General features: G+C 42.8%; 1 non-coding gene across 1 annotated transcript; it reads right to left on the bottom strand.

Moving 5' to 3' along the window:
* Positions 1 to 264: 264 nt before the first annotated feature.
* Positions 265 to 337, bottom strand: trnar-acg (transfer RNA arginine (anticodon ACG)). Its single transcript has one exon. It is a non-coding gene; the product is annotated as a tRNA-Arg (tRNA).
* Between the last annotated feature and the right edge of the window lie 24,692 nt (positions 338 to 25,029).

Here is a 25,029-nt window from a genome sequence, read left to right as displayed (position 1 = left end):
CCAAAGAGTTTCGAAAAATGCTCAAAGCAGAGCATCACCGCGAGCAACAGTTATTCGATCGGTGGCTTTATGAAATGGAAAGGTGCCCATAAGTCACCCGCGCGACTATTCGGCTTCCCTCCTGTGATGACGCTGGGACATTGACTCTCATGTTCTCGGGGGCATTTAATGAAGGCATTCTCGTTCCTGCAGATGAGGAGCTAACACCTTATTTCGGCTTTTGAAAAATCAATTTTTAAGCGGGATTAAAATCTGCGCTACTGGCGAGCCAGGTAGGATTCGAACCTACAGTCTCCTGATTCGTAGTCAGGCGCGTTATCCATTGCGCCACTGGCCCAATGCACAGCCTTAACAGCCGTGATGTTAATACGGACACGGTTAATAGCAGTCATGTTCTCCAGTTGAACAAGCAATAAAGATAATCACTGTCACTGCTTCAGTCTAATCTTCATCACCTTTCAAAGCAACGAATTTTCCAAAAAAAAATACATATGTCCTCATGAAGCTTCCATTCACACTCTGTCTGCTTAGTCATTTAATGGAATGTGATGTGATGAATTTCGAATCCACTTCTTCAGCATAACTCACGTGAATGTGAGCCGAATCACCACATTGTATATACCAGTTAATTTTCAGAGGTTTCGAGTACAGTAGCGACTTTTGCGAATATGCAGGAAAGTGAATACTGTGAACCGAGCAAAAAAATCCCTTCATGGAAATTAATCCAGTGCAAAGTCAAACATATGAGGATGGCAGATGACGTAAACATTCCTCTGCATCACTCTGCACAGATGCTTCTCCAAGAATTGACTCTTTGCAGAATTCTTCTTTGTAATTTTGACTGTCCCGGTTGTAGATATTCTTTCAATCCACAACAAGTATCCTGCTGAAAACTACTGACTTAAGAATAAAATAGTTGAGTATCTATTCGACCAGCTGATGTCCCAAAGTTCCGTGTTCCATGTGAATACAAGTTCTTGCAGGTGAAATTGGAGCTCCGAGCCTGATGTCCCACTGCTTCTTGATGCGTGGGAATTGAAGCCGGTCTCCTTAAGGCGGGAGCTTTTAGCCTCGATATTTCACGCGCCTCTATATCATCAGAGAATGGCATTACGCTCACCGATTGCATTTTCGCAGCCACATGCTCGCGCTGAACGCCATTACCATTTCCAATTAGTTTTGGGTGCATTGCAAATCAATTTCTCTGATTCCACGCCCTTGAACTGGGATTATATGACATGCCATTATATGATTACGTCAATAAGTGAGGAAATTGGTGAAGTAACCGATGTTAAAATACAGTGTTATTGAGAAATACATTTCAGCAATACCCTGCAGTATCCCATGACCCTTTGAAGTTTTGTAGATATCTCGCAAACATAACATCCTACAATCTCAGTGTTGCAATCTCTACAGTCTCTCCGGACATAGAAGCGATATATATGCAACCGAATCTGAGTTCCCACATCTCAGTCACTGTTTGACAAGTATTCCTTTGTGCGTGTGTTTCTGTTCTTGGCATAACCTCTGCCCCGATCCTTATTGCTTTTTGCATCGTGCTTTTCCATGTGGCGCCAGGATCATGAAATGGTTCTTCCTTGGCATTGTCAACACAGTAAGTTCTGCTCGAATCACTGTCACAGCAATCGGCATTTTACCCGTTTTACCCCATGTAATATGTGCTTAGCAAACGTTGAGAAAATCAATCTATGTTTTACATAAAAATACTCTACGTGGTGATAAGTTTCCTTCTTCAAACACCCGCTATCTCACATCTTTGCGTTTCACATATCATAACCACCCTTTATCGAAGAAATCTCTCCCTCCCACAAGAACTAATTCGCCTAAACGTCCACCCTCCCATTTCACTGAGGTATTGCGCAATATAATACTCACATTTACACTGTTCATTCTGTACTACTGCGGTCACTGTTTTGGGTGAAAGTGTTCAAACCCATGGTCGGCATCTTCAAGCAATTCAATCCATTTAGCTGCAGCTGTTCTGTAATTAATCCTCATGGAGCAGCTTTTACTGACACGGACAAGAGATTACTGGAACATCGGGCTCAGGGTAAGTGTACAGCGCAGGATTGAGCAAATGATGTTTTATTGGAAACGACAAGTTTCTGTGGCTTTCTCCAGTCAATTATTTCATTTGCTCATTCGGTTCCCCCGAAATATTGCGTGCAGTTCTGCAATTCACATTACAGGAGTCATGTGATCACACTGGAAACCATGCAGAAATTTACCAAGTGGAAAAGTTTAGGTTATGAAGACAGATTGTTTTGACTGGGGTTGTTTTCTTAAGGCAGAGGAAACTGTGAGGAAACATGTTTCATATGCACTAAGTAATGAGCGGCATGGACAATGCAGACTAAAAGAAACGTTTCCTCTTGACCGATCAACAGGGGCGTAGACTGAAGTTAAGAAGTGGAAAGGATTGAGGATATATGCAGAAAAATCTAATCAGCAAGCGGATGGTTGAATCTGGATTCACTGTCTGAACCCACATAACCTTCAGAAATACACGGATCTGAACTTGAGTTGTTAATGCATATAAGGCCAAGTGATGAAAGTGAATAAAGATAGTCAAGCGATTGCATCTGACGAAAGCATGTACAACGACCTTGAGGGCTGTCATTCTACACATACGTGGTATTCGTGTAGCTGTCCATGGTGGGCTAGCAGGTCCATTTTTTTCGCTTCCTTCGCTGTGACCCGGCTTTGATTCTAAGTCCGGGAGTTGGGTTTGTTTTGATCCTGACAGTGACATCAGCAAAAGCAGACCCCCTGCAAGTGGAGTGTTTTTAGTACCTCGGATCAATTAATGACGTCGAGAAATGAGAGACGATGTCCCAGACTCTTAAATAAAGGGGACGGTGCCTCGGCAGTCTCTGCTCATTCAGACAGATCACCTGCCATTCTCCTCTGATTCCGCTTCCTAAAGGTTTTCCCAAAATTGTCAAAGCTGAGACTTGGCTCTGTGTCTCGTTTCCTTCACAATCGCAGGTGCCACAGTGAACCTCGGAAAGTTGAAAGGTGTAGAGGGCAACCTGATTGAAGAATTCAGCTTCCCCCCCCCCCCCCCCCCCCCCCCCCCCCCCCCCCAGTGATGACTCTGGGATATTGACTCTGACGGTCGCAGGGTTATTTAATGAAGGGACTCCTGTCCCTGCAGTTCAAGGTGCAAACCTCATTTCGGCTTCAGAACAGTCAGTTTTAAGTGCAATAAAGTCAGCGCAGCCCGCAAGCCAGGTTGGAATCGAAGCTCCACACAGTAGATCTGTAGTTAGATATGTTATCCATTGTGCCACTGACCCGTTGTATGTGCTACATTGTGCGGTAAATTAACTTGTATGTGAAGTTGAAGCCTGCCAGTCTTGCTCTTGAACCAAGTCGAAACCTTAACTACAATCTCTGGACCGTAACCAAGCGCATTTTCCATTGTGACACTGTGCTCCCGCGTGCTTGAGGTTGGCATTCTGCAGAGTTGTGATCTCAACATGGACATGACGAATCGTACTCATGTTCACAAGTTGAATTACCAGGAAAGATAACCACCGTTACTGCTTCACTCCAATGATCCACTCTTTGTGCAGCTGGAGGTTTTGTAACGAAAAGACATTCATCCTCATGAAACTTCCATTCACTTTGTGTCTACTCAGCCATTCAATGGGATCTCCGCTCATCTGATGAATTTCAAATTCACTGCACTGATTTTGCTCCATCACTTTTGATCAACTAATGCCTAATCACAACATCGTATTCAAGCTGATTTTCGAAGTCTGAACGTATTTTAACGGCCTGTGCGAGTTTACAAGAAATTCAATAAAATGAAATGACCAAAAAAATTCCCTTTCTGCCCAGAGCAGAGTTAGCCATATGAGATAGCTCAGAGAGAGAAAACATTACCTCCATTTCTCTCAGTGCAGATGTCAATAGTAGCTGCTCCAGATACAGTTGGAACTTCCAGCTTGATATCCCAGTGCTCCCTGCTTCGTGTCAATGGAAGCTGCTGCAGTTCAGGTTGGAGCTCCCAGCCTGATGCGACGTATACCACGTCAATAGAAACTGCTCCACGCAATGTTGGAACTCCCAGTCCCCGGCATTTCAATTCACTCTGTACTTTCAGTGAAATACTTCACACTCAATGATTTCATTTCTGAACTCATATCCGTTGCCTCATCCTCATCCGCATTTCCAGTTTGATCTTCGCTGCTGCACCACACAGTTTCTCGTATTCCAGGCATGAAACCTGGCACTATATGATATTCCACAGCAATGGTCACTTCCTTGTATGACGAAATTGCTAAAGTAACCGATGGTAAACTACATTTCTTTTGCAGAAATACATTCCAGCAATTCCCTGCGCTATTCCCTGATGCTTTCATTTTCTGGAGAACTATATCAATCTTCACCTTCAACAAACTAAGTGATGAAATATCCATCGGCTCTAGAGATACCGAAGTTTACCATTCAGCTCACCATGAGTTTGCATGTCTCAGTCACTGTTTGTCAAGTATTACTACTGTTCATGTGGTCCTGTTCCTAACATATCCTCTGCCACTATCTTTACTGCTTTTTGCATCATGCTATTCCATGCGGTGCCGGTATCATGCAGTGGTTCGCGCTTTGCGTAGTGGCAGCAGAAAGATCATCTGCAATTTGACTTCCAGTATTGTCACTTGTTACCGTTTTATGCAGAGTAAGACATGCTTAACAAAAGCAGGAGCGAATCAATCTTTTTTGACATGAAAATATTCGTCGAGGTGATGATTTTGCTCCTTCAAACCCTCGCCCTTTCACATCTCTGCTGTCTCTGTATCAGGATTCAAACCCACCAATTCTCGGAGATTTCTCCCCATCCCACGATCAGTAACCCTGCTTTAGGTTCCTCCTCCAATTTCCCTGAGGCATTTGGCTATCAAGCACTCGCATTGACATTGTTCAGTCTGTGCAGCTGCAGTCAATGTTGTTGGGCGAACGTGACCAAATCCCACAATTAGGACCTTAAAACCAATCGATCCATTTACATACTGCTGTTGTGAGATCAGTGCTCATGTAGCAATTTTTACTGACATGTTCCGGAGATCACTGGAACATCAGGCTCAGGAAAATTACACAATGCATATTTGTTTTTTTTTTGGAAACGATCAGTTTTTCTGTTCTAATTTCAATAGAGAAGAGGAGATTGTGAGGAAACATGATTGAAATGTGCAAAACAATGAGAGATAAAAGCATGTTCGGCTGAAAGAAATGTTTCCTCTCGGACAAACGCCAAGTGGTGTCGATTCAATGTACGAGGCACAAAGTTTTCAGTAGATAAGCAGTAAAAACTTTATCCACCAGTAGTGGTGGTGGATAAATCTGCAACTCATTGTGATGAAATCAACACAACCTTCAGAGATATTCAATCTGTATTCGTGATGCTAAGGCATACAAGGCAAAGAGATGGAAAATGGAATGAGGATAGTGAAGCGGTTGTTTCTGCAAAGAACGCGTCCAACACATTTGAGGGCTGTCAGACTACGTGCCTCCGACCGTTGTACTCGTCCCTGGTCGTGTCGTGGTTCTGAATTGGCACTTTTACCAATGCAGACCGCGTTCAATTCCCAGTAAGGGCTGTTTTGTTCAGCATCAACAGCGTAGGCTTCTGTGATAGGATTCCTTACAATGCTTCGAATCAATCAATGTCTCCACGAACATCAGAGTCAATGTTCCAGCCTCTTAAAGAAGGAGAAGGTGCCTCGGCACTCCATGAACCAACATGAGACTGAGATATTTATTTTGTTTCCTTGCCATTACTATGAGCCGCAGCGATTGGGTCGATGGCTCTGTGAAATTGAAAAGTGCCGATTCGCAGTGTGTGGGACTATTTGGTCTTCCTCACTTGTGCGACATTGACTGTGATGTTCTCCGGGATGTGTACTGAAAGAGATTATCGTTTAGCATATCAGGAGCTCAAGATTCATCTCGGCTTCAGAACAATGAGGAAGATTAGGTTGTGAGATTAATAAATACCTGTGTTAACCTCGAGCTAGAGCGGAGTGAAATCTACAATGTTCTGATCTTGAGTCAGGCACGTTAGACTTGGCGCCACTAGCCCCATATGTTCTTCACGCTTTCATGCTTCAGAGTTTTGATGTTAACAAGGACAGGAGAAATAGCAGTCATATTCAAAAATTTAACCAGGAAAGAAAATCACCACCATTGCTTCAGTCCAATCCTCCCCACGTTGTGTTTCAGCGCGATTCATAATGAAAACATATCTGTCATGATGAAACTTCCATTCAGCCTCTTGTCTGTTCAGTCATTGAATGGGATCATCGTTGATCCTGTAAATTTCAACATTAGTTTCCAGCTTTTCCTCCATAAATCAAGATAAACTCGAGCATAATGTCAACATCAAATAGAGTCATAGAGTCAGAGAGATGTACAGCATGGAAACAGACCCTTTGGTCCTACTCGTCCATGCTGACCAGATATCCAAACCTAATCAAGTCACACCTGCTATCACCCCGTCCATATCCCTCCAAAACCTTTCTATTCGTATATCCATCCAAATGCCTCTTAAATATTGCAATTGTACCAGCCTCCACCACTTCCTCTGGCAGCACATTCCATACACTTATTACTCTCTGTGTGAAAACGTTGCCCAGTGGGTCTCATGTATATCTTTCCCCTTTCACCGTAAAACTATGCCCTCTAATTTTGGACCCACAGACCCCAGGGAAAAGACTATTTCTATTTACCATATCTTTGACCCTTATAATTTTGAAAGCCTCTAATAAGTCATGCCTCAGCCTCCGATGCGCCAGGTAAAACAGTCCCAGCCAATTAAGCCACTCCCTCTTTAGCAAATCATCCAACATTGACAGAATCCTCATTTCTTTCTGAACCCTTTCAAATTTCGTAACTTCTTTCCGATACGAAGGAGACCAGATATGCACGCAATATTCCAACAGTGGCCTGCCGAATGTCTTGTACAGCCGCAACATGACCTCCCAACTCATGTACTCAATACTCTGAATAATAAAGGAAAGCATACCAAACGCCTTCTTCACTATCCTATCTACCTGCGACTCCACTTTCAAGTTAAATTTCAAACATCAGGATTCTATGAACCTGCACTCCAAGGTCTGTATGTTCAGAAACGCTCCCTCGGACATTGCCATTAAGTCTTGAAGTCCTGTTATGATTTGCTTTCCCAAAATGCAGCACCTCACATTTATCTGAATTAAACTCCATCTGCTATTTCTCAGCTGATTGGCTGAACTGGTCAAGATCCTGTTCTGTGGTAACTCTCTTCGCTGTCCAACACAACTCCAGTTAATTGACAAAAAGTAGAGGACCCAGCACGGATCCTTGTAGCACTCCACTGGTCACGGGACTCCAGTCTGAAAAACAACCCTCCACCACCACTCTCTGTCCTCTCCCTTTGATCTAGGTATATACCGTTAATTTTTGGAAGTTTAGTTCGCTTTAATGACTTGTATGGGTTTCCAGGAAATATAATATCATGGCACGAGCTGAAAATCACTTGCTGCAATTTAACGAAATACGCAGTCAGTCTTATGATAAAAGGCAGAAAAAGAAAATATTACCTGTGTTTCTTTCTGCACAGATTCTCCTCCACGAGCTGAATCCTTGCCACATTTTCCCTTCTTTTTGCGAGATTTCCCTGGGACAGATATTCACTCAATCTACAAACATGGGTCCGGCTAAATACTACTTTAATTCAGATTAAAATAACTGAGTATCCTTTCTCCAACTTTACGTCTCATCGGTCCGTGCTCCTTATCAATACAATCTGCTCCAGGTGAGGTTGGAACTTCCAGCCTGCTGCCACAATGCCCCTTGCTTTATGCCAACAGAAGCTGCTCCCTATAAGTTGGAGATCCCAATCTGATATCACAATGCGCCTTGCTCCATGTCAATAGAAGGTACTACAGGTGAGGTTGGAGTCCCAGCCCCGGCGTTTCATGCACCTTTATACCGACACAGCGGGCTCATCCTCATGCCAATTTCCAGTTTGACCTTCACTGCTGCGCCACAGAGTCTCTCTTAGTTTAGCCCTGGGAACACGAGATTATATGATATTCTGCAACACTGGTTACTTATGTGGAATATCACAATTCTCCATTTCATAAATCAGAATTCAAACCCACGCACTTTCAGAGATTTCCCTCCCTTACAAGGCCATTAAACCTCCTTTACATCGCTCCTGCCATTTCACTGAGGCATTCCATAATCTAACGTGCACATCGGCACCATTCTGTCTGTGTTGCTGCTGTCACTCTTGATGGGTAAACGTGTCCTATCCCATCATCGGGAACAGGAAACCAGTCGATCCATTTCAATCTCGGTCGTTGTGAAATCAATCATCATGTCGGAGACTTTACTGGCATGGACCAGAGATTAGATGTTAACAATTCGTCTTGATTTCCTGCCACTAAGCCAGTATGGCACCTTACTTGCTACGTTTCCATTAATGCCACAGACGTTTATCTTTTAACCAGTTTGCCATGGTGAAATAAACACACACCTTGTCAAAAATACTAGTCTAATTCTTGTGCGAGGTGTCTTCAGTCTGACGTTAAGCTGACTGGTTTGTGATCTCTATTACCAAGATGCTCTCCCGACGCCATTCCTCCTATTGTGCTGCTCTTGTTTGTCTTGCCATGACTGATCAAAACAGTGCTCTTGAAATCACTTCAAAAATCATTTTGCATTACAATGACACACTACATTGGAGTTATGAAAATCCACTGTTATTTCTACCCTTTTATTTGATCATTATTGAGAGATTAACTGCCATTAGCTCCACTATACCACTAAGTGTTTCTGGTCTCTGTGACACTCTTCCACCAGTGTCACTGCATTTTTTGTTCCTTCGCTGAATTTTTACAGTCGCGTTTGATGTTCATTTAAAACATCATTTCTCAGAACTGCAATTTTTCAATCGAGCAAAATCTCCAGCCTTTTCATTTAAAGTCCCCTATAATGATATCAAAGGGGGAAAAATGAGAGTTTCAGCAGCAGATGAACTGAGATTCGGCCGAGTTATCAATTGTCAGCGTGTGGGGCACATGTGATCGTGATGATGATAAGACCCAACAGCGCAACCCAGCCGCTTTCATGCAAACATTCGTTTGGTGTTAGCTGCACAAATTGCCAGAGTCATTTCCCTTCATTTCGCAATCGGTCTTTTTGTTTTTGGCTTTTCTTTTCCTCCTGTAGTTCCCCCTTGATAGCAGTAACTCTGTCTAACGTTCAAAATGCCTACCTTTCTTATACCCCCAAATCGGATTATCTCATTTGTTCGATGTTGGCAGAATGATAAATTCAAAATCGATTGGCTTTTAATTTACAGAGACGTAAATGAATCTCGTTGGTTAAATTTGAATTGTCGTCAAAACAGCAACCAACTCAGGTACCTATTTCACAGCCAAATGTTATATATTTTCAATTTTCCAGTAAACTCTGAGACTGCTCTCGTAAGCTCTCAGTGCAGAACAACATTCTACCTCTCTTCAAGGTACAGCACACATTTTCAACTTCATAACAATTTGGAATTGCACATCAGGTTGTCACTGGCCCACCGCACACAAAACCAGAAATACAGACCTCAAACAAAGGACAGTTATAAGTGGATAAAAGAGCAGTAAAATGTGCCATGTCACAGTCAAAGTGAAACAGGGGATAGAGAAAGATACTGTACTTGCCAGCACACAGAAAATAGTCAAGTATTTTGCAGGAATCTACATCATAGTCATGAGAATGAATTGATCTAATTTTTTTGGTTAACATGGTGATGAGGTAGAACTCCATATTACCGCCAAGAGCAGTAGCCTGTAGTGTTTAGTGCAATGCAACACTGCTTCAGACTCTCTCATTCAGTGTAAAATCCATATTTGGCAGTGGGGGAGTAAGGAGCGTTCGAATACTGAGAGCAGAAGTAGAGGAGTGGGAAGAGCACAGAAGAATGTTAGGCTGGAAGCAGTGGTGGATTAATGGGGTGTAAGACCATGGATGGATTTGAAAACAAATCTGAGAATTATAAAATCAGTGGAGAGTCATCGTGGGAACCAATGCAGATCTGAAAATGTGTTGCTGGAAAAGCGCAGCAGGTCAGGCAGCATCCAGGGAACAGGAGAATCGATGTTTCGGGCATAAGCCCTTCTTCAGGAAGCCCTTCTTCGGGCTTCTGCCCGAAACGTCGATTCTCCTGTTCCCTGGATGCTGCCTGACTTGCTGCGCTTTTCCAGCAACACATTTTCAGCTCTGATCTCCAGCATCTGCAGTCCTCAATTTCTCCAACACATGCAGATCAGTGAGTTTTATTTAGTCAGAACAGAAGGGAAGTCAAGGAGGAAATGACAAGTAGTTAGCTTAACATCTGTCACATGAAAGCTTCTCAATTTTTTTTTAATAAAGTTGTTGAGCAAGGCACTTGGAGAAAGAAAATCAAGGGTATGATGAAAATTCAAGATACTTTGCGAACAAGTAGTCAGATTTAACCAGATTATTGATATTCTTTGTGGAGCTATCGTGTGTTATGGATAAACTGCCATTTACTGACTCATTCTTGATGCTGTCAAACCTCACTTGAAGGCTCCCACCATTCTCCTTACAATGTACATTCCCATCCAGTTGATGTCATCAACAAGTTTAGAAAAATTACAAGAGGTCCAAATGTCCAAATCATGTATAATGTTTGGGAACAATTTGGTTCAAGCATTGAATCATAGAATCTCTCCAATGCAATGAGGCCCTACTCTCTCCCTATAATGCTGCATTTCGCATGCCCAATCCACCAAGCCTGGACATTCCTGGATATAATGGGCAATTCACTTAAACCGTGAATATTTGTACTGTGTGCAGAAACAGCAGCATCCGCAGGAATCCCACGCAGACACTATGAATGTGCACAATTCATGTTGGCAATCGCGTGACGATGGAATTGAACCCCGGTCTCGAGCACTATCAGGCAGCAGTGCTGTCACTGATCCTTGTGGTACTTCACCCGTAACAGAACACCAACGTGAGAAAAGTGCGTTTATTCCTACTCTATGCTTTCCAGCTGGTAAACAGCTGGAAATGAATGCTGGCACGTTTTCTCCAACCCCATTGTGTTTTGTGATGTTCTGTGGGACCGGATAAAAAGCTTCCTGAACAAGCAAAACTGTGGGGTTCCAACGTGAATTCCACTCCACAGGAGGCTTTTCAGAGATTACATAACTTGAAAGATGACTCCCAGCGCAGCCACATTCTCTCATTGTCTTCCTCTTTCTTCAACATTTTGGGATGAAGCCTGTTTGGTGTAATTGACTCAAACTTTAGCCCAGTTAACTTTTGAAGTACGACCTCTTTCTTGTTCTTATTTTTTTGTCCCTTGTTTCGTATTTTTGGTACATTTAATCTCCCGATGAAGGGCTTCTGATTGGATGTTGACTGACGGCCTGTGTTTTTCCAGTACCACATTCTTCGACACTGATTGCAAGCATTTGCGATCCTCACTTTCTCCTTTTCCACAATCCTGACATTTGCATAGTATCTCACTGTGCTGATTCGCTTTGCGTCTTGCCAGGCCAGATGATCAGCTGAAGCCTCGCCCACACACACGTGCTCTGTTTCTCCTGACTTTGAACGAAGTTTGTACCTTTTCTGTTCAGAACACCATACTATTCAGGTTAGGATAAATGATGTGACGACGTCAGACTCTGCTGTGATCTTTGATCCAAATTTGCTGAGTGCAAATCAATCCTTCTAATACCCTATAAACTTGATTTGAAGAATATAATTGAGAGATAACCCATTCAAACATGCTCAGTCAAGTGTCTAAACAACTCTTTATGTGGCTCAGTGTCAAGTGTTGCCTTTTCACATTCCTGTGAATCATTGTGGACATTTTGACAGATGGAAGACGGGGTAGGATTGCAATCTGATGTTTTTGATTTGGATATCCATTGCAATTCCTTCATCATTTCCAGGTGTTTAACCTGTAACTCCTCGCCTGCCAGTAATCTGGGACTAAGTGCACTACGTGGACTGCAGCAGTTTAAGAAGATAATCCATCGACTTCTACATAGGCAATTGGAGATTGACAATATCAGCCAGTCTTGCTCATGAAAGGGCTGGAGAGTGGGGTGAACTAATCTGCCCAGGGAACCAGCATTGGCACGATGCGCCAAATTATCTTGTGTTGCAATCATTCGGTAATTGCGACTAAAATTAAAGAAAAAAAGACTCACACAGGCTGCCATGGATCTGTTTCTGCATTCACCACTCAGTAAGAAAGCAGCTAATCGTTGGAGCATCTGTACTTTTAGACTCAGTGCTGTGAGAAACACCTGCAAGGAAATAATAGCAAAATACTGCAGCAGCTGAAATTTTTTTTTAATAAAACAGGCTATGCTGGAAACCTTAGCTGGTCGGGTTTGTGCAGGGAAAGAAGGTAGATAAATGTTTTAGCGTGCGCAGACAGACATCAGGAAATAAAAATGAAGCAGATTTTCCTCATCCTTATGATCTGAGAAGCAGAAGGAAAATGGAGTAGATGTGTGACAGTCACAGGCTCTGGGGATGGTAATTAGTGGAAAACTCATAAAGACACAGTCGACAATAGTTATGGTAAAATAACAAAAAGAGGTATCTAAAATTCATCACTGTCAATCCAGGTAAGAAATTCAGAAGACACACATATACCTTGGTTTGGGTTTGGTGTGTGTAAATACTCTCCTCTGAACTCACTGTAAATGCAGTTTCGTAAACCCTTCTCTACCAGTCCAGGAGAGAAATTCACAATTATTGTGTCCTGGTCACAGTCTTGTTCCATGTACTGTGCTATACTGTAGAAGTTGGCGGACGTTATCTCAAGTCCAAATGGCACTCCGTCAGCGCCTAGTAACACCGGATCCATTGCTCACGCCACCTGAACATGCTTAAGAGAGGATAAAGCAAACATGACTGACAAGAGAAGTCAGTGAGAGCACAGAAACAAAAGAAAAACACCATCTGGTGTAGATTAGTGAAACCTAGAGCATTTGGAAGGGTTCAATAACGAGCAGAGAACAACCAAAATGGCAAGATGAGTTATTAAGATTTAGTACGTAAGTGTGTGAACTTGAAATATAAAGAATGGTGCAAGAGTTTGTTCACATATTTAAAAGGTTACAGAGAGAATAGTAAGGTAAAACAATGACTGCAGATGCTGGAAACCAGATTCTTGAGTAGAGTGGTGATGGAAAAGCACAGCAGTTCAGGCTGCATTCGAGTAGCAGGAAATTCCGACGTTTCGGGCAAAAGCCCCTCATCAGGAGTACAGGCAGAGAGCCTGACGGGTGGAGAATTAAATGTGAGGAGGGCGGGGATGGGGAGAAAGTAGAATAGAGTACAATAGGTGATTGTGGGTGAGGATGAAGGTGACAGGTCAGTGAGGAAATGAATGCTGGCACGTTTTCTCCAACCCCAGTGAGGAAAGTGGGAGAAGGTAGCTTCAGGGCAGAGGAAATGACCTGGGAGTTGCAGTGGAAGAGGACTCCCTGAGATTCTTGTTGAGAGAGGAGGAACATTTCTTGCAAGAGTATTCAGGCATCCTTGCAAGAGTATTCGCAGTAGGGTTAAAGTCAACTCGGTAAAAAAACAATTACTGCAGATGCTGGAAACAAGATTCTGGAGTAGAGTGGTGCTGGAAAAGCACAGCAGTTCAGGCATCTTCCGAGGAGCAGGAAAATCCGACGTTTCGGGCAAAAGCCCTTCATCAGCAATACAGGCAGAGCACCTGAATTGTGGAGAGACAACAGAGAGAAGAGTGCAAATTGGTGCACTGGAGAAGACGTAATGGGGAACAACGAAATGGTGCAGGTTAACAAGCACTTTGCATCAGTTTTCACAGTGGAAGACAACAACAAAATATGTGAATTAATAGACACGTAGGGAAGAAGTGAATGAAATGCCAACAATAACCAGAAGATGCCAGGGAAGCTGCAAGGTCTGAAGGGACTAAGTCACAGAGATCAGTTGGACTGCATTCCTGATTTCTGAAGGAGATTGCTGAGGAGATTGTGGACGCATTGGTCGTGATCAGTCAGGAGTCATCGGTGTCAGGGTGGGTCCCAGATGAGTGGAAATTTTTAAATGCAACACCCCTGCTGAAAGAAAGGGGAGAGGCAGACACAGACTACTGTCGGCCATGCTAACGACAGTGTTGCACCGTACTTGGAAATGGATGGTAAAATACAGCAAAGTCTGCATGTCTTCATCAAGTGGACGTCATGTCTGACAGCTATGTTAGATCTCTTTAAGGAAGTACCAAGTAAGTTAGGCAAAGCAGAGCCAGTGGATGTGATCTAATTCAATACTCATAAGTCCTGTGATAAGGTGCCATACAGCAGACTGCAAAATAAGGTAAAAGCATGCTGTTAGTGACAAGGAGGGGATTGGCTGACTGGATCAGTGAGAGCAGAGGGGTCTTTTAAAGGATGGCAGCTACTGATTTTTTAAGACTTGCACAGCCATCGGTGTTGAGAGCATAACTATTCACGTTACACGTTAAACATCTGGACAAAGGAACAGAGTGCATTTTTGCTACATTTGCACTTGACACAAACGTAGTTGGAGAGACAGGTCGTATCAAGAAAGCTGGGAATGTTCATAAGATGCTAGGCAGGCGCAGAGAGTGGGCAAATGACTGGCAAATGCAATACAAAATGGGATGTGTCAGATTATGCAGTATGAGAGGAAGGAGGCAGGCTTCGATTAATTTCTGTTCACGGAAAGCCTTTAGAAAGCCGAAGCACAAAGTGACTTGGGAGCCCTAGATCAGGCAGGTTCAGTTGGAATTAAGGAAGGAAATTTCAATTTTATAATGCATATCAAGGGGTCTCGAATATAAGAGCAGGGATGTCCAGTTGAGCATTTACATAGTCGTGGTCAGACGGTATTTGGAATATTGCAGGATGTTAGGCACGATATCTAAGGGTAATTCAGAGTCATATAGCAGTTTAGCAGACCATTCACTCCATATATACCATGCAGAACTCATTGCCAAATTGAAATAGACCCGCCTGCCTGCCGTTGGCCCAAAAACTTCCAATACATTCCTAATCAGTTACTTATCCAAATGACTTTTAAATAATTTAACTGTAGTTGCATCCATCACTTCCTCTAGCGGTTTATTGCACACAGTGACCAAAGGGGGTAAAACAAAAGCTGCCACTCATGCCCTTTATAAATCTTCCTTCTCGTACTTTAAACATATGCCCCTGGATTCGAACTCCCTCACCTTTGATAGTAATCTTATTTATGCTCCTCGTGATTTTACAAATCTCTATAAGCCAAACGTCGAAGTCTTCTGCTCCATGGAAAAAGAAACCGCAGCCTATTTTTATAACAGAAGACCTCCATTCATGACATCATCCTGGTAAATAATTTCTGAACCCTCTCCAATACAATAAAATCCTTCTCGTAACGAGGAAACAAGAACTGTACACAATACTCCAGAAGATATGATGACATTGGAGAGGGTCCGAAGAAGGTTTAAAAGAATGATCCTGGGGGGAAGAAATGCTTGTCATAAAATGTTGAAAGCTCGGGGACTGTACTTGATGCAGTTTAGAAGTTTGAGGAGATTCTGATTGAAACTTAAACAATACAGAGAGGGGCAATTAAAGTGGCTGTGGAGAAGTTTTTCAACTAGCACGAGAGACCAGGAGCCGACTGCACGGTATATAGAGAAAGGATGACCATTTTGAAGTGAGATGCGGAGGAATTTGTTCAGCAAGAGGCTAGTCATTCTTTGGAACTCTTTGCCGTAGAGGGCTTAGTGCTCAAGTCATTGCAATTTTTCAAGATATGTCCCTGATGGATGAGGGGATCAACAGTTACAGGAGATGGCAGAAAGCCGAAGAATGAGGTTGAGAAACATATCAACCATGACCAAATATTGAAGAGGTCTCGATGGGTTGAATGGCCTAATTCTGCTCCTTTATCTTGTAGCCTTCTCGCTATTGCGTGTAACTTCAATCTGCCCATAGACTGAGCAAGTCAGATCAGTAACAATACTATGGAGGAGACTTACGTGGTGTATGTATGAGATGGTTTTCTGAGTCGCTACATTTAAGACACAAATGGAGGACAGAGCATCCTTGATTACATACTGTTTAATGGCTATTGGTGAGCTAGCTTAGTTGGCTGGTCGACGAGATTTCGATGAAGAATGACAGCAGCAGCATGTGCACAGTTCTCGTACTGGTCTCATGAAGTCCACACATTTTCACCTTGTGCCTGAAGCACAACGACTCTCAGGTTAAAGCACCATCAGTCAACTCGTGCGATCTCTCTCTCTCTCTCTCTCTCTCTCTCTCTCTCTCTCTCTCTCTCTCTCTCTCTCTCTCCCTCTCTCTGTCTGTCTCTAATGAGTCAGCAGGCCTGGGAATATGTCAACTTTGATTTGAAAGCTTTATTTGTATATATGTCAAGGAATAATTGACAATCCATCTCGATGGTGTCCCTCAGGAAGATTGAAGAAGTCAGTGAGAGAACTCTTCATTAAGTTCGAGAGTGGGAGAGCTGACTCAGATTATGAGCCTAAATCTAAATAGAAGAAATGATACTGATATGAAGCGTGAGCATGGGACAACGAATTGTGGAACAGAACTTAAAGGGATGTCAAGCACTTCAAAAACATTTGCAGGAACTGCAACTGCTTCTCACTCCTGTCTGACACAAAGAAACCGGAAAACGTGGCCATGTCATGGCTAACAAGTGATATTAGGCATAGTATTGCACTCAAGGAGCCTTATAAATTGGCTGAAAATAGCAGCAAACATCAGATACCAGCAGAAGATGAAGAAAGAATTAATGCAGAACGAAACTTTCGTTTAACAGTAAGCATATAATGAATTGTTAAAGCTCCTGAAGGTATATGAATTGAGAAAAAAAAAACGATTATTGAAAACAAATCCCTTACAATGAGAAACAGAGGATGTTATAATGCAGGATAAATATATAGCATACCAAATAAATATGTATATTAGTTCTGTCATCACAGATGATAAAAGTTATATTCCTAAAGTGCTGGGAAGAAAACGAGAGGGAGGAACTGAAAGAAATCAGTATTATCAGGGAGATAGTGTTGTTGAAATTGATGAGATTAAAAGACAGTAAATTCCACCAACTGCGAATCAAACAGCAGTGTACATAAAATCACCATAAATGCAGTGAATGCTTTCTGTAACTAGAGTGTGGAGTCTAAATAGAGTAAATTAATTGTCATATTTCAATATTCTATCGACTCTGAAACAATGTCTAGGGCTTGGAGGTCAGTTAATATGACGCCATGATTTATAAAAGGAAGTTGCGAGAAAACATGGAATGACAGAACAGTTAGTCTAACACTGGAAAACAGTAACTAGATTGGACAGAGCCAGCATGAATTTACGAAACTAAAATAGGAAAGGAGATCTCGTCTTCTTGTACACAAATCGCTGAACGTAAGCATGCAGGAGCAGCAGCAGGTGAGGAAGGCAAACGGTGTGTTAGCCTTTGTACTGAGTGGATTTGAACACAGGAGCAGGGAAGACTTGCTGAAATTGTGCAGGGTCTTGTTGACAGCACAACCGACAGTGTTGTGTGCAGTTTTGGGATCCTTATTTGATAAAGGATGTTCTCCATTCGGAGACGGCACAATAAAAGTTTACCAGATTAATTCATGGGATGACTGGACTGACGTATGAGGATTCGTTTGGATGAAGATCACTCAAGTTTAGAATGATGAAGTAGGATGTCACAGAAACGAGTAAAATTCTAAAAGGTACGAACAAGGTAAATGCAGGAAGGATGCTTTCAATGACCAGGACGTCCAAACCATAGAGGGTTGGGAGGTGGCGTCACTTCTAAGAATATGGGGTAGTCCATTTAAGACTGAGATGACGATTTTATTTATTGATCAAAGGCGGGTTACTCAGTGAAATTTGATGCCACAAAACATAATTGAAGCCAGAATGTGGAATGTTGACAAGATGAAGATATCTAATGTTTTGGGGCAAGAGGGATCAAAAGGTATAGGCCTAAATAAGTAGCAGGTTACTGTGCAGAATGATCAGACAAGATCATACTGAATTATAGAGAAGGATCAAACATCCCAACAAGCCAGTTCTGTTCTAATATTTCATATTTCCATTCTGTTGAAGGTGGGATATGAAAACCAATTGTTTTTAACTGACACAGATATCAGTAACACATTGTCTAGATTTTAAAAAAAATTCTGTAAGTACTTACCAAACAGTAATCGGGGAGCAATTTTAGCATACGAACTTCAGCAATTCGAGGAGGTGCAAAGTAACTTTTGAGATTCGTACACTGGCTGTTCTGTATCTCAATTTCAATTCAGTTCTCAAATTACTGAATGTTCTGACAAAAGCGAGATAGTATGTATGAAATAAGTAAACGTCTTTAAAATGTTGCTGATATTGGGTGGAGGGAGTGGTAGGAAAGTGTGGGGAAGGGGAGCAGTGAGAAAAACAATGGGTCGGGTTTTTGTTGAGGGATTGGCCACGAATGACCCCAAATTCCAAAACCCCCACGAACCGCTATCCTGCTCAGGAGTCCTGTCCCTCCACTTCCTGCTCCATTCTTTCCGTCTCTAACACATTTACAGCAAGGTAAGTGATAGAGGTGTTCATGGGGTACACTTTCCCACCAATTCCAGTCACTAATACACTCCCAAGCGTCTCCCAACAACACCACATCCTCATGAATCACCGCAATGATTTCATACAATATCATTTATTTTCAGCTCTATTCACACTAAAGATAGATAAACCTACCGTGACCTGATAAATTAAAAAAAAACTGAAACAGGAATAGCGGTCTGTGGCTTAATTGGCGATCCCAGATAAACTATGTTTGGTTTCAGAATCATTTCATGACCAAACCTGTAACCTCTAACTGGGCTATAGCATCTGGCGCTTCCCTCCCCTTTAGCCCTCACTCAACGACTGTTGATTGGAGACAACAACATTTCGTTCCAATGAGCACTCGCCGCGAGCATGCTCACAGTTCATGTTAACTCGATGCATGCAAGTGATGACGTATAATGTTCAACAGCGAAGAATAGGCAGTCCTACAGGACCAAGCTGGAGGCACTGGTCCTCCAACCAATCAGAGAATCTCATGGGCGCGCTGGGCGGTCTAATAAATCAGAGAATGCTGCTTGTCTAAAATAATCTAACTAGAACTTGCACACACCAACGCTCAATCAAAGTCCGCTTGAAAAACTCTTCCAGTTCAAAACACAATTGTTAATGGTGACTCTGTTCCCTTTCCCGCAGACGAAAGTGAGGACTGCAAATGCTGGAGATCAGAGTCAGCATTAGAGTGGTGCTCAAAAAGCACAGCAGGTCACGCAGCATCCGAGGATCATGAAAATCGAAGTTTCCGGCAGGCACCCTTCATCAGTAACCATTCACGCAGCCAATTTATGATCAATATTGCTATGATTCCTTATATTCCTTCATCCCCACGTTTCATGCACTGCAGTCTCACAGAACTTTTGTCTTTTGTTTGGCCAATCTACATTTATCTGATCGCTTTGGATTAGCATCATCAAGACTTCTTCTTACCTCATAAAAAAAACGGCAGAAAGTTCACCACAATTTTCTATGAACAATTCTATTTTAACTTTCCTGAATGAAACACATATTTCTTCTCACGTGGCACCTCATTTTGTCTGATATGACTGTTGGCAACATGTTTCATACAGCTTTAAACGGTTATCCTGTCAGTACTGAATTAATTGATAAACGTTTCTCATGGCAAACTGAAAGCGTGCATACATTTTAAAGATGAGGAAATGTGTCTGAATGAGTTGTGACTTGGACATTAGTTATCATTAATACAAAGTAAAGACAATCAGGTTGTGATGGTGTTGACCTCTACTACACTTTCAGAAGCTGCCAGACAAGCTGAATACTTCCAGCATTTTCTGTTTTTTTTTAAATATATATATCAGATTGCCAGTATGTAGCTTCTGCACTTGTTCTTGGGACAAAAGGGATGAAAAGTGGGTCGGAAGCAGAAGCAGTCACCTCCTTCAGCCATGCAACTCCCAGCTCTTCCTCTGGTTTTGTAGTTTTGTGACAACATTAACTGGCTTGAATATTGGATTTTAATGACAATCGAAGTGTTTACATGTTACACTTTCAGCCCAAATATGGAATTAAAAAAAACATCAATTTATATCAATTTCACAATTTATGTGTGCATGTCCAGGTCATAATTCTACTTTTAAGGGGAAGGCAGCATTTCATATTGGTAACAATAAATGCGAACGATTCGCAGGCCATGGCTGTGAGAGCACGGAATCCAAATGACTAGACTTCCAGGGACAGTCGCTGTTTCTATCAACATGGACACTGTCTGATTCGGAATTACAGTATCCCATCCTTCTGCTCATAATGCCTTCAGTTCTGTCTTGGTTTTGTTCCGACTGGTTTCTAATGCACGGGCTATCCAATCATCTATTATGTTGCTTTTTCTAAAGAGTGAGAATCCTTCTCTCAGAGCACACTGCCTCCGTAGCTCAATGCTTAGATAGGGGAGGAATACGGACAGGGGAGTGGCTGAATGCTTCCTTTCTTTGCTGCAACCAAACTCTGGTGTTGTAATTTGAAATGGGACAAAATAAGCCAATTGAGTGCATTCCTATTTTCTGGCTGATCTCTCCAAAGGCCACAGTCACTTCGCCAGAACGTGTCTGTGTGTTTGCCTCTGTAAGTGAAATGGGGTTTAGATCACCGAGGGGGTGTGAACACAGGTTATCCATCTTAAACATCAGTCGCATAGATTGTAAAACGTGCCTGGATGAGAGCATTGCGACGAGTGCTTGAAACATTTGAGAACACAAGGGGAGAGGCCAAGAGCTGAAAACGTGGATGATGGGCCTCTTTCCATTCTGTAAACAGTCGATGACTTGCTCAAACTTATGTACTGATAAATTAAACGCCATATGCTTTGGCATTAAGAAGCAGTTCAACAGCTTGCGAGGCAGCACTGGTGGCATATTGGTTAAGAGTCATTGTTGGGTTGGGTGCCTCGTCAGGGAATCAGGTTATATTGTTGCTGACAGTGACAACAACGACAGTGGAGCAGCTCTGATGGGAATGCTTCAATATCTCAGATCAGTTCATGCCTCAAGAACATCAGAGTTCATGTCCCTGCTCCTTCAAGAAGGGGAAGGTATCTTGACAGTCTCTGCTCATTCGGTCAGTTCATCCTTCATTCCCCTAAAGATTCAGATTTGAAACTGGCTCTTTTTAATTGTTTCCTTCAAACTCCCACGGGTTGCAGGTATTGGATTGGTTTGAAATTGATAATGTGCACAAGAGCAGCTTGCGAGACGCTCCTATCTTCCCCTCCTCTGACAGCGGTCTGAGGTTAACTCTGATATTCTCGGTTGCATTCATCGATCGGAGACATTAATCGGTATATTAAGAAGTGCCTCAAATAATTCAAACAGAATGAAATTATTTCAAATGTTCTGGCTACAAAGTACTCAGAAACAGCTTTTCTTTGAGAGATATTTAGGAAAACCGAGCTTAAGAAAATAAACAACTTGCTTTGCAAGATGCTTCCAATGAAGACGTCAATTCTTTTGAACGATTCGGTGGAATTTTAGTTCTTTCTGTTACCACAGACACATCTTGCGAGAGTGACAAATGCCTCAGTAGGGACCGACTTTCAGAAAATTAGGAATTTAACGATTTGGCTACTCTTCCTTCACTTTAGACTTGAAAACCAGAGCCTGTTTCCGTAAGCAAAGAGGTAAACAGGCAGCAGGCTGCCATTCGAGGACAGGCCCAGCCATTAAGAATTGATAAACGTTGAACGTATACCTCCTGAGGCAGCCTGGCTTCCTGTAATCTCCCATCCTCCTGCCTGTTTACTTTGGATTCCTCTAGTTGTGTTGTCGTTACATAGGAAGAGAAGCATTAAGCCGCTTCCCGTACGTCTTCCCCCCAACTGTTTCCCCATTACTCTACGGCTTCTATTCTCTCATGTTGCTCTTCCTGCCAAACTGGAGCATTCTTCGCGTCAGCTCCTTGTTATCCACATGTTCCTCGAAGGAGAAACACAGAAGTGGAATTTCAAACTCAAACAGATTAGCCCTGGAGAAAACTACTTCACGCTTTTTCATCAGAAATAATTACCACCCTATCTAACCGTATGATTATCTTATATGTCTCGATTAAGTCACCTCTCAACCTTCTTCTCGCCCTCGTAAACAGCGTCAAGTCGCTCAGCCTTTCCTCGTAAGATCTACCCTTCATACCAGGCAACATCCGAGGAAATCGGCACGCTTTCCAAAGTTTCCACATTCTTCTTATAATGTAATGAACAGAACTGTACACGATAATCCAAGTGCGGCCGCAGCAGAGTTTTGTACAGTTGTCACATAACTTCATGGTTCCGAAACTAGATCCCTCTATTAATGAAAGCTAAAACACTGTATGCCTTTTAACAACCCTGTCAACCTGGTAGCAAATTTCAAGGATCTCTGTTCCTGAACACCGAGATCTCTCTGCACACCTCCACTTCCAAGAAACTTACCATTAGCACAATAGTTTACACTCCGGTTACTCCGACCAACAAGAATCACTCACACTTGTCCGCATTAAACTCCATTTGCCACCTCTCAGCCCAGCTCTGTAGCTTATCTATGTCTCTCTGTGAACTACAACATCGTCGTCACTATCCACTACTCCATCGACCTTAGTGTCGTCTGCAAATTTACTAACCCACCCTTCTACGCCCTCATCCAGGTCGTTTATTAAACTGAAGAGCAGCAGTGGACCCAACACCGACCCTTGCGGTACACCACTGCGAACTGGTGTCCAGGATGAACATTTCCCATCAACCACCGCCTTCTGTCTTCTTTCAGCAAGCCAATTACTGATCCAAACAGCTATATCACCCATAATCCCATTCCTCCACATTTTGTACAACAACCTACTCTGGGGAACCTTATCGAACGCCTTGCTGAAAACCAGATACACTAAATCAACCGGTTTACTCTCATCTACCTGTTTGGTCACCTTCTCAAAGAACTCAATAAAGATTGTGAGGCACGACCTACCCTTCACAAAACTGTGCTGACTATCCCTAATCAAGTTATTCTTTTCCAGATGATTATAACTCCTGTCTCTTATAACCTTTTCCAACACTTTACGAACAACTGAAGTAAGGCTAACTTGTCTGTAATTACCAGTTGTCTCTACTCCCCTTCTTGAACAGGTGAACCACATTTGCTATCCTCCAGTTTCTAGCACTCTTCCTGTGGACAATGGCGATTTAAAGATCAATGTCAAAGGCTCGGCAATCTCCTCTCTGGCTCCCCAGAGGATGCTAGGATAAATCTCGTCCGGCCCAGGTGTCTTATCTACTTTCACACTCTGCAGGATTTCTAATACCTCTTCCTTGTGAACCTCAATCCCACCTAGTCGAGTAGTCTGTGTCTCAATATTCTCCTCGACAACATGGCCGTTTTCTCGGATAATACTGTCGAAAGATATTCATTTAGTGCTTCCCCTGTGCCCTCTTCTCCACACACAACTTCCCACTACTATCCTTGATTGGCGTTAATCTTACCCTTGTCATTCTTTTATTCTTTAAATACCTGTAGAAAGCCTCAGGGTTTATGCTGACCCTATCCACCAACAACGTCTCATGTCTCCTCCTGGTTCTTCTGAGCTCACTCTTTGGGTCTTTCCTGGCTGTCTTGTAATCCTCAAGCGACCTAACTGAGCCTTCACATCTCATCCGAACATAAGCCTTTTTCTTCCTCGTGACCAGAGATTCACCTTCCTTCATAAACTACAGCTCCCGCGCTCTACAGCTTCCTCCATGCCTGGCAGGTGCATACTTATGTTAGACACTCAGGAGCTTTTCCTTGATTAAGCTCCACATTTCTAATGTGCCCAAAACCTGCAGTTTCCTTCCCCATATGATGCTTCCTAAATCTTGCCTAATCGCATCGTAATTGCCTTTTCCCCAGCTGTAGATATTGCCCAGTGGTATGCATCTGTCCGTTTCTATCACTAAAGTGAACATAACAGAATTGTGATCGCTATCACCAAAGTGTTCACCTATTTCCAAGTCTAACTCCTGGCCGGGCTCATTACACAGTACCAAATCTAATGTGGTTTCACCCCTTGTTGGCCTGTCTACATACTGTGTCAGGATGCCCTCCTGCACACATTGGACAAAAACGGATCCATCCATAGTACTCGTACTATAGTGTTTCCAGTCAATATTTGGAAAGTTGAAGTCCCCCATGACAACTACCTTGTCTGTCTCATTGCTATCGAGAATCATCTTTGCTATCCTTTCCCCAATATCTCCGGAAGTATTCGGAGACCTTTCTGCAACATCCTTTCTGCAACTGCAATGCTGTCCCTTGACCAAAAATGCCTCTTTTACCATCTTCTCTGTTTCGCTTACTGACAGTGTGGAAACAGGCCCTTAGGCCCAACATTTCCACACCGACCCTCCGAAGAGAAACCCACCCAGACCCATTCCCCTACACCTAACACTAGGGGAAATTTAGCATGGCCAATTCACCTAACCTGCACATCCTTTGGACTGTGGGAGGAAACCGGAGCACCCGGAGGAAACCCACGCAGACACGGGGAGAATGTGCAAACTTCACACAGACAGTCGCCCAAGGTAGGAATTGAAGCTGGGTCGTCTGGCGCTGTGAGGCAGCAGTGCTAACCACTGTGCCACCGTGCCGCCCACTGTTCTTACTGAAACATTTAAATCCTGGGACCTGCAACAACCATTCCTGTGTCTGCTCTATCCATGTCTCCAAAATGGCCACAACATCGACGTCGCATGTACCAACCCATGCTGCAAGTTCATCCACCTTATTCTGGATGCCCCTGGCGTTGAAGTAGACACACTTCAAACCAATATCTTGCTTGCCGGTGCCATCTTGCATTCCTGATACTTGATTTCGGATCTCCATAC

Source organism: Chiloscyllium plagiosum, unplaced genomic scaffold (genome assembly GCF_037043375.1).
Source record: "Chiloscyllium plagiosum isolate Xiang-an unplaced genomic scaffold, Cpla_swu_hap1 HiC_scaffold_38, whole genome shotgun sequence".
Classification (NCBI taxonomy): Eukaryota; Metazoa; Chordata; class Chondrichthyes; order Orectolobiformes; family Hemiscylliidae; genus Chiloscyllium; species Chiloscyllium plagiosum.
The sequence above is the reverse complement of the archived record's forward strand: the minus strand, read 5'-3'. Positions and strand labels throughout refer to the sequence as shown.